The sequence below is a fragment of the Citrus sinensis genome, chromosome 2 (genome assembly GCF_022201045.2).
Source record: "Citrus sinensis cultivar Valencia sweet orange chromosome 2, DVS_A1.0, whole genome shotgun sequence".
Lineage (NCBI taxonomy): Eukaryota > Viridiplantae > Streptophyta > Magnoliopsida > Sapindales > Rutaceae > Citrus > Citrus sinensis.
The window spans coordinates 14,113,131-14,124,626 of NC_068557.1; the positions used below are offsets into that span (position 1 = coordinate 14,113,131).

Here is an 11,496-nt window from a genome sequence, read left to right on the forward strand (position 1 = left end):
GAAACTATTTCGGGGAAAATAATGCTAAAACTATTCTGGGGAATAACGCCCAAGGAAAAATTCACTAAGAACTTATAGAAATAACAAGAGGAGGAATTAGACTCATGCTGATTCTAAAATCCACGGTCTAAGGAAACAACACCCAAAGTCATAATGATAAGGAAAAATCCACATACAGAATAAATGTGTATGGTTTCCCACAATCAAATTTACATCCACGTGTACAGTAACAATGGGTGACATGTGTCATTAGGATGAGGGTTCAAGGAAAAACCCTAAATTCATAAAACCCGTCATCTATAAATAGAGGCCACCTCTATAAGGAAAAGGATCTTTGGCCTCTATGAACATTGTTTCTCCTTGAGAAAGAAAACTCATTTTCTTCATCTTTCTCTTTCTCTTAATCTTGATCAAATACTAACTTGGGTGTCGAAGTGTCTTTTTCAGGTAGTCACTTTGCCGAATTTGAGGCCAACAATAGTGATAAGTTCTCCATAAATTACAAATATGTATGAAGGTAAAAATTCAATCCCTTCAACGCCCCATCTAAGAATTTCTATATATATATAGGGATCCCTAACCATGTATATATAGTGTATTTTGTCAGGGATAAGGTAAAAAAAAAAAAAACACAAACTCCAATGCAGTGTATTTTGTCCTCTAGTGTATTGAAATCTGTGTTTTTTTGTCTTTTAGGGATCCCTCATTGGATATATATATATATATATATATATATATATATATTTGTTCTAATCTAGAATCCTAGATTTGTTAAAGTCTAGAAAAACTTTCAAACTATTTGGTTTAATAATGTAATCACTGTAAAAGTTATTAAACCATATGGCTTAATATAACAGTTTTTTTCGACTTTAATAAAGTCCAAGATCTTGGAAAAAATAAGCACTCTCTCTCTTTCTCTCTTTCTTTCTTTCTCTCTCTAAATATATATATTGAATAATTATTTAATAAGAGATTCTTAATTTAGTGTCTTTTATCTTGTGCTATAAGAAATCTTTATTTTTTTATCTTTTACTTTGTAAATAATTTTAATACAGTTAGGAATCCCTAATTGAAAGCTCACACACATTCTCTCTATATATGGTAGAATAATTTTCTAATCAGGAAATCTTGACCATATTAAATTCAATGACAAGTTAAAATATAAAAAAATACAGAATCCAATGCAATATATTTTGTCATGTAGTGTATTAAATTTTTTTTTTAACTTATTCTTATTTTGATGTAGTCAAGATTAGGAATGACATGAAACATGTCACCTGAAACATGTGTTACCCTATCATAGATCGGTACTATATTGATGGCATGTGGCAAATCAAAGTTGATGCCTTTGATGTGTAGATATGATCTCACAGTCTCAGCTATCAATCCACTAATCCCATCGACCAATGATTTCAACAAATAAAATCCATCTTTATAACTTGTTAATACTTCTCTTGTTAGGAACTTGGAAATAAAAGCCATGCCCTCAATGAAGATGTTGCTAAACTATTAATCTTTTGAAGATAAATCAATAACCACACTGCCAAAACCCTTTTCGATAGCAATACTGCCTTCTTTGACATTGTGGCTCAGGAAATGCCACTACGTATGAATGGCTCTATTAAGAAAATGGACCCCTAACTGTTTGAATCAGAGACAGTGACAAGCCATCTTGATGAGTGGGTTAGCCTGTAAAAAGGCTCTCCACTGCTTGATAGATGGCGTGTGATGAAGTTTTTTTTACGGGCCTAACAATCTCATGATGCATTTGAGGTAAGAGATTTCAATGGAGGAAAGAGAGACAATGCATAAAGCTATTTAGGACAAACTGATTTGACTACCATGAGAGTAAATAATGTCAGGGATTTAAAGCTCAATAGCACACTTCAAGGCCACATAATCTACAAATGCAAAAATGTGTTGCCATATTTCTACTTGGCCTCTTGGTGATGCTTCATCTTCTATTTCTATTGATTCCGATTCTATCTTTCTCAATTTATTTGGTGAAGATAGAAGGAAAATTTATAGTAGTATATTATATGTCTATATAAATATATAAAAATGTTCCAATTAAGAATCCCTTATTGTATTAAAGTCAGGAATCTCTTAGTAGAAACTCATTCATGTATATATATATATATATATAACACATTTTACTAATGATAAATTTTCCTTCCCATATCTTAAATTTATAACACTATATATATATATATATATATATATGTATGTATGTATGTATGTATATATAATATAGACACACACACACACACACACACACACACACATATAAATATATATCTAAAAGGACTGGATTTTTACCTTCACACGTATTTGTAATTTGTGGATAATCTATCACGATTGTTGGCCTCAAATCCGGTGCAGTAAGTACTTGTAAAAGGTACTTTGACACCCAAGCTAATGTTTGATTGAGTTTAAAGAAAGATGAACGATGGAGAAAATGAGTTTTCTCTCTTTAGTATGAACAGTGTTCATGGAGACCAAAGACCCATTTCCACATAGAGATAGCCCCTATTTACAAATGATGGGTAATGTGGGTTTAGGGTTTTACCTTGAACCCTCATCCTAGTGACACATGTCACCGTCATTACTGTACACGTGGATATAAATTTGATTATGGGCAAACATACACATTTATTCCATATGTGCTTCTTTTCTTGCCCTTATAACTTTGGGTGTAGTTTTCTTAAACCGTGGATTTTGGAATCAGCATGAGTCTAATTACTTCTCTTGTTGTTTCTATAAGTTCCTAGGGAATTTTTCGTTGGGTGTTATTTCACCAAAATAGTTTTGGTGTTATTTTGTCTGGAATAACTTCTTTTATCTGAAAGGATTTACATGTGCGTAGTTTGGTGCCTTTGAAATATGGCACTTATATATATATATATAAACCTTCAATTATCTGGATTCAAATGATTAAAGAGGAAACAGGTAGTGAATTATATTACTCAGTAAGCTTCAATGTCGATTTGTTATTTCTTGAAGATTTAAACAAATTGGACTCAAGCATGTACCTGCAAAAACACTTTGACACTCTTTGTGTTTGAGTTTAGAGAATTTCTAAATCTGAATTCTAAATTTCTGTTTACTTCAATGAAAATTAACCAAAAGACCCTTTCTTGATCCTTTTGACCTCTATTTATAGACCGAGAAACATGGAATTCGCAGAAGATTTCATTTTGAATTCTAATCCACCATCTGTTTTATTTGTTTGATTTTATACTCTTAGATCCGATAATCATTTTTGTCCTTATCAAAATTCTCTGCAAGTGATCACATGTTGCTTATTATTAATATTTCTAAGTTTGATCATTAATTATCTCCAAGCCTTTGGTATAAGTTATCGCATGGTTATTGATCTCTAATTTGGTATCAATATAAGCGATATTCTTATTGATCTTTAATTTGGGATCAATATAAGCCAAACTCATATTGACCTCTAATTTAGGTCAATATAAGCCATAGACGAATTAATATGTTTACCAAACACGTATGCAATGATAAGCGAAACGACGGATGCATTCTACACAGACATCACAATGGATGAGTATAGTGAAATACACTATAGATAGAGTGGTGCAAGTGCCAAAAAATATAGCTAGTTACAACACATAATGTGTCTGGCAAACACTATTAATTCATATAACGAATATGGCTTATATTGACCCTAGATTAGATGTCAATACGGATATGACTTATATTGATCTCTGATTAGAGATCAATACGAATATGGCTTATATTGATCACAAATTAGAGATTAATACGAATATGGCTCATATTGATCCCGGATTAAAGATCAATATCCATATTGTAACTTATACAAAAATCCCAAAGATGATTAACGATCAAACCTAGAAATATTAACTGAGAATTCAAGTATGAACAAAAAATGTTATTGGATGTAACCTTATAAAATCAAACAAATGAAATGGATAGTGGAGATTGAGATCCAGAATAAAATCTCTCGCCTACTTTGCATTTCTCAGTCCATAAATAGACGCCAAAAGAAATGAGAAAGAGTGTTTTGACTACTTTTCACTGAAGTAAAGAGAAATCTATTATTCAAAACCAAAAATTCTTTAAACATAAATGTTGACAAGAATGTCGGAGTGCCCTTTTCTTGGGTACATGCTTGAGTCCATTTTTTGAAGATCTTCAAGAAATAATGAATCGATATTGAAGCTTGTTGAGTAAACAAGTACAACTCAATACCTATTTCCTCTTTAATAATTTGAATCAGAATAATTGAAGGTTTTTTAACCTTCAATTCTTACATTCCTAATTTCTGTTTGATTACTTTTTTAAGAAAAGTTAGTGTCCACAGGAAGATTTTTGTCACTAATAATAATTGAAGGTTGAAGGTTTTTTAACCTTCAATTCTTACATTCCTAATTTCTGTTTGATTACTTTTTAAAGAAAAGTTAGTGTCCACAGGAAGATTTTTGTCACTAATAATAATGGATTGGATGGATATATTATTTTTCACTTTTTGGGATTTTATGGAAAACGAAAACACATAACGCCCAGCTCAGCAGTCGTAGACCTTATTCTTTAGAAAAACGATAAAAGTAATAAAACGTTTGCCAATATACTAGGGAGATTAAAAAAAATTAAGTAAAATATAAAAGAAAAAATATCAACAAATGCAATTGTAACTAAGTAATGAAAAAGCAATTACAACTAATGAAAAGGATAGCAAGTGCAAGAGAGACTTAATTAGGTACTTCCTGAAAATTGCCTTTTTTTCCAATCTTTTGGCACATGATCGAGTATGAACTTTAATTTTCATGATTAATTAGTTGGCAAAAAACATACAAGGAAATAGGGTAAAGGAAAATAAACAATCCTGCACTAGTGGATATATAAATTTACAAGTAATGTAATTTATGTGGATAATTATTATAATTACCTTATAAAGAAAATATATTGCCAAACGTTTGAAAAGACTTTTTAAGAAAATTCGCTCAGTTTTATTGTAATTTGATTTTTTACGAAAAGAGGTTTTAATGTAAGTTTGTAAATTAGCTTTGTGAATATATTTTTAGGTTTTAAAATTATTTGGAAAAAGAAGGTGAAACGATGTTTTTACTTTATTCCACCTCGTTAAAATATAATAGATCGACATTGACATGTTAGTCTTCTTAATTTGTATTTTTTCCCATAAAAATAGCATTGCTCTACTTTAAAAATGTACCTATTTGATTCATGTGTTATTAACTAAATCATAAAAAGAAGAAGAAAACCCTTTCTACTTTATTCCCTTGATTTGGCGAATATGTTTAATATTTGAAGGTATTGAGTCTACATCAAAGTAATAGTTTTAATGTTTTATATATATAATGAAACATATTCAGAGCATTGGAGAATAATAGCTTATTGAGCTTTCATATATACAAGATTTGGAAATATCTTCCATGCAAAATTTATAATTAAGAAGCAAGGAGAGGGGACAAATAAATAAAAATAACTTCTTGTGATACTATAATTAATTTAAGACTATCAAATGAATAGATTAATAGGGTCTCCATTTTCAGTAAGGATTTGTATTCTAATTATTAGGAGATTTCATAATATATTTTGTTATTTGTATTCTATTTAACGAATATGTAATTTTCTTTTTGGACTTAATGTACTCAAGAAGCAATACAATTTGTATAAGAAATACTTCTTCTACAAGAAATAATCACCGTATATAAGGAGGTTGAGTTCACTTGTTAATCCCTTAGTTTTTCACACAATTTCTAGTTTGAAAAAAACTATAGATCTATTGAGAAATTTGGTGTTATGGAGGTTTTGGATATGAGTGAAAATACTAGAGTAATTTTTAATAATTTTCCATTTGTTAATCACTCCTTAAAGGTTGTTGTTTATCTCCGGTTAGAGCTGGCAAAACGTATCACCAGGTCATGTTAATGTCGTGTTAGTTTCATGCGTCTCAAATCTAGATCGACCCAAACACGACCCATTTAATAATCGTGACAAAATACCGAGACCCTAACCTGACATGAAAAATAAACGGGTTACCCAATGACCCACTTAATATCTACACATTTAGCAAAATTTAAATCAAACATTTGCATAGTGTGTGTGTGTAATTTATCAATATTATAAAATATACATATCTACCAAAATTTTATAAGTTTTAATATATATATATATATATAATATTAATATATATATTTATATATTAATATTATATATCGATATTATGAAATATACATATCTACCAATATTTTATATATTTACACTATTGAAGTTCTAAATCTATATAAAATTTTATAAATGAAACATTGTGCATATGTTCATCCTTCAAAAACATTAAAAAAAGAGAAAATCATGAGTTTGGGTGACAAGAACCTACAAATTAATTTAGAATAGAAAATATAATAATTTCATTGGTTGGGTAAATAGGTTAAGAACTTTAAACATATACCGATACAAAAAAAACTATGTCGACCCTAACCTGGCCCATTTAATAATTGTGTCAAATTTGATGACCGATACCCATTTATTCGTGTCGTGTCAAGTAATTGGATCATCTAAATATTTGCCAACTCTATCTCCAATAGAGGAAATATCCACATAAACTCTAATATTATGTGATTAGCTTTCTTCCCCAACTATATTTTCTATTTATTATTTATTTGATATTTTTATTTACAAGATCGTAGTTGGGATTAAAAATCACTGACACTTTTTTCCCTAACAAATTTGTACAATGAATTATTGCCATTTCAATATTGAATTAACCAAATCGAAGAGTAATTATAGTTTTGTTTTTGATGGATGTGAGTCAATAATTTCGGACTATTGAGTGAAATATTGGTTGCCAGTAGTGCATTTATGTTATTACCATTAAGTAAATGGTTTTGCTTGTATGGTTGAGTGAATTATTGGTTGCCTTTAAGTAAATGCTTTGAGTAGTAATTCTTGTAAACCAATGTATGTATATATACCTTCAAGAGAATTGCACTGACGACCCTTTTTAACAAAACAAGGCCTAAATTTGAATAAAACAAAACCAGAAGGCAAAAGTTAAGTGGGACCATCTTCAACTTAGAGCAATGTGGGTGGAATTTGAATTCCCCGTTTGAATTTAATTTTTAAGAGATTAAAAAGTGATTTTGAAAATCTAAAAACTAATTTTGGTGTTTGGTAAATGCTTTTAGAAATTGATTAATATCACTACTACAAAATGGGACAAAGATGACATGTAATACATGACGAGCATACTATTAGCTGTCATCTATTAGTTTAGATGAGTTATATTTATTTTTGAAAGTCATCTATTATAAAATCATTTTTACTTATGATACAAAAATGACTCACAAACTAAATAATAAGTCATCTCTAATTAAAGGAAAATTATCATTTGTATACCCTTAGTTTACTCCATTATAAAAAATACTACAACACTTTGAGGGTGTATCAATCGTCCACACTAAGTTGACAAAATGTATCAGCTGACCACCAAACCGTTAGTTGGTGTTTAAGTATGATGTTGTCATATGGGTAATTTGGTCTTTTCATATGATACAAGTGATAATTTAAGGGTATACAAGTGATAAAAAGAGAATTTAAGGGTATACAAGTGATAATTTTCAAGGGTAAATTCATCAATTCACTGTAATTCCGTTAACTTTCAAACGTCAACTAACGGTTTGGTGGTCGGGTGATACATTTTGTCAACTAAGGGTGGACGATTTATACACCCTCAAAGTGTTGTAGTATTTTTGATAACAGAGCAAATATAGGGTATACGAATGATAATTTCCCCTAATTAAAGAAAAGGTCACTCTTACTTTTTAAAATTTGTCATTTATTTTTCAAGTACAAAAACTCAAGTTTCCCTTTTATTTTCTTCGTCTCCAACAAAACACTAACTCTCTCTCTCTCTCTCTTTGCCTCCATTTCTCTGAAATTTCACAATCTTCATCTCTAAAATTTCCTTACCCCCACAACAACTTCTTATCTTTTATTTCAAAGTTGTAAACCCCTAATTTCACCCATTATTTATACAACCCTAAAATAGAAAACCCTAACTATTCACACATGGTTGAAGTGAAGACAAAGAAGAAATCTTAAAGCTCTGTACCACACATTTGAGGAGAAGATTATAAAGCTTGGACCACAAAACTATCAAGCAAAATATTGAAGTATTCGGCCACCTTTAATCTTGGATTTTAAAAGTTTTGGTCTCCACACAAAGGTACTTTCTTTTCTTTTGTTTAATCATGCTTGTGAAAGAAAATAATAGATTGTTTGTTCGTGGATGGTCTACATGGGCAATTGTTTGACTTTACCTAATTTATTCATGTTTGAGTAGCAAACATTAACAATATGGATTAACAGTAAATTTATCTCTAGGGATTAGATTTTATAAAGGAGTTTGTAATGTCTATAATTACATATTTTAAGGAAGGTATAAATACGAAACCATTTTATCATATGCTTAGCCCTAAATTAATATAAATGCTCACGACCAGAGCAATCCATTTGTTGTGCCTTTGTGCTTGGTCTCTGACATTTCATGTCCATCAAGATTATTTGATCTGTTGTGTTATGTGCTTAATAAATTGATGCTTTGTTGATATTATTTAGGGAAATTATCATTCATATACCATATAAATGCTCTATTATCAAAAAAGACTACAGTACTTTGAGGGTGTATCAATCGTGTATCAATCGTCCACCCTAAGTTGACAAAATGTATATGCCGTCCACCAAACTGTTACTTGCCGTTTAAATAGGATAATGCCAGAGGGGTAATTTGGTCTTTTCATATGATACAAGTGATAATTTAAGGGTATAAAAGTGATAATTTTCAAGGGTAAAATCATCAATTCACTATTATTCCATTAACTTTCAAACGGCAGCTAACGGTTTGGTGGTCGGCAGATAGCTTTTGTTAATTTAGGGTGGACGATTGATACACCCTTAAAGTGTTGTAATATTTGTGATAACAAAGCATCTATAGGGTATACGAATGATATTATCCCTATTATTTAGCTAAGATAATAATTTCACTTTTTCTCAAATTAGGACATAGGAAATCAAATTGGATCCTATGTTGCTTGGCCTAAACAATTTGTCATCTTGAATGATGTTGAGGTACATATCTATAATTATTGTTTGTCTTTGATATTTCACAAATTTATAATAATAATCCTATTTTTTGTTATTCTAGTTATATAAAGTAATCCATTAAGAATGCGCAAGAATACAAAGTGCCAATAAGAATAGATGCCCTTTGCAAGTACACTCGCAAGTGTTGACTAAAGCATTATTGATTGAAATTTATCCTAGGATCTTTGGTAATGAACAAGCCGGATTATATTTATCAATTGACGACATCGTACAATTCTATAGCATGGAAAAAATTGGGGTCACAACAATAACTTGTTACATGAAGTAATTAAACTAGTTATTTTCTTAGCAAGCATAATTAGTAATAATTTTAATGTATGCAGTGTATTAATTATCACTTGTTTTCCGTAGGCATCTTTCTAAGGTCTTGCAGGGCCCTTACTTGGATCATATTTATAAATTTAATAATCCTTCAAAAAAATTTCATGAAACTAGAGATAATGATGAGACTAGAGCTCGTGCAATGTATCAAGAACGGAAATACTTGATCCAGAATAGCTTATGATATTTCCTTACAATACTGGGTTTGTTATTTTATTGGTCGTATATAGCATTTGGAGTTTATTTTCTTTTTCTTTTACAAAAATATACAAGACTGATATTTATCATTATATATAGCGAACATTGGATGTTGATTGTTGTGGATACACACATATTCATAGTATATTGATTCACTTGGTCATGAACCTCACCTTGATTTGAAGAATTTTGTATCACTGTAAGTTATTATCAATTATAATGCATGTAGTAAAACATGAGTAAATTCGTATATCTAATTATATCTTAAGTGCTTTCAAGATTTTTGTGGCAAAAATGGGAAATGCGGATCGAAAATCCTTTGTTTGGAAGAAGGTTAAGGTATATGAAATTATACATATATATGTTCAGTTTAAATTTCTTTACATATGCACATGACATTAATTAGTTCAAAATTCTTGTGCAGTGTCCTCAACAAACTACAGATGTTGAATGTGGATATTATGTCATTAGGTTTATGAAGCAAATTATTGAAAGCCATGATGATTCAATAAAAAAATGTGGTAGTCATTTCCTTATCCTTTTAAAGTTTATAGATTTCATAACGTTGATGCATGTATTAATATTGACTATTTTGTGTATGATATATAGTTTGTTGGACGAGACAGTTGCACCTAAAAGGATATTGATGAAGTAAGAATGGAGTGGGCAGAGTACATATGGCAGAAATTTTTCGTTAAATTTTGTAGCACAATGACTTTGAGAGGTTAGTAAATGAATAGTATTATTTTTATCCATATCTTTGTTATTGTCCTTGTTTCGAGTAAGAAATTAAAAGGAATTATGAAATTATTTCAATTATTTCGATATTGTAATCAAGCAAGGTTCGTCAAAAGGGTTCACTCTCAAACTCTCTCTGGCTTTGGCATGATTACTGGAGTAGCCAACAAGATGGCCGCATTTTGTCATTCCTTTGAAGAATGTAATATTTTTCTTTTAGAAAAAAAGAGTTATTGATATCTAGTTCCTTTAATTTTGAAATTGTAATAATTTATTAGTATTGTTTGTAACGTACCAGATTTATATATGATTCATGCAATTGCTTGGTGAATTTTTATTTTTACACTACAGGTTTTCAAAAAAGTTTATTACACTACATGTAAGCATAAATAATAATAATAATAATAATAATAACAGCCATTTCATATCATTAGTAATCTATTCATATTAGGGTGACGACTATTGTTGACGTCCCTTAAAGATAGTCATTTATACTTGAAGAAAATATAGTTCTTTTACAACATCAGATGACTGCTTTTTTAAGAAATGAGTCATCTATAATACTTATTAGATGACTCTCTTTACGTGTCATCTTTTGTACCTCATTTTAGATGACTGTTGCAAATATGACTAATTTTACTTCGTCATCATAAAGATAATTTAAACGTCATCTATGTCCTTTTTTGTAGTAGTGAATACTAGAAAGTGTACATTTAATAAAGATTAAACTTATCATTTTTTCACTTACAATGTTGATAACACTAATAATTTCATCACTTTTATAAATCTCTTACCCATTTTATGAATTGTCTACTTTTATTTGTTTTAAAATATATTTTTTGTATTTTCTAGGTAAATCTATAAATTTGTGGTGCTTGGATTTGAAAAACGGACGTGGAATTTGGATTCTAGAGACTCATAAGTCTTTGGAAGAATTGCCAACCCTTGATCCAACAATCGTTCTAAACGGTTGAAATCGTGCCGCGTGACTGAGCTCATGTGAACCTCATTGCACTAGATTTAACACTTATCAATCTAGTAGTTCGACCAACTTGACAAAATAAGCAATGGAAG

The 11,496-nt window shown here is 29.9% G+C and overlaps 1 long non-coding RNA gene across 9 annotated transcripts; it reads left to right on the plus strand.

Annotated features, from left to right (window-relative positions):
* Nucleotides 1-7,868: 7,868 nt before the first annotated feature.
* On the plus strand, nt 7,869-10,767 carry LOC102616748 (uncharacterized). 9 transcript variants are annotated; one of them, XR_003062206.2, is made up of 6 exons: nt 7,869-8,227; nt 9,061-9,129; nt 9,784-9,883; nt 9,954-10,023; nt 10,109-10,205; nt 10,294-10,767. It is a non-coding gene; the product is annotated as an uncharacterized LOC102616748 (long non-coding RNA). The 9 variants fall into 9 exon arrangements; XR_008052640.1 differs by having other exon boundaries at nt 9,964-10,023; XR_003062207.2 differs by lacking the exon at nt 9,784-9,883.
* Nucleotides 10,768-11,496: the final 729 nt, after the last annotated feature.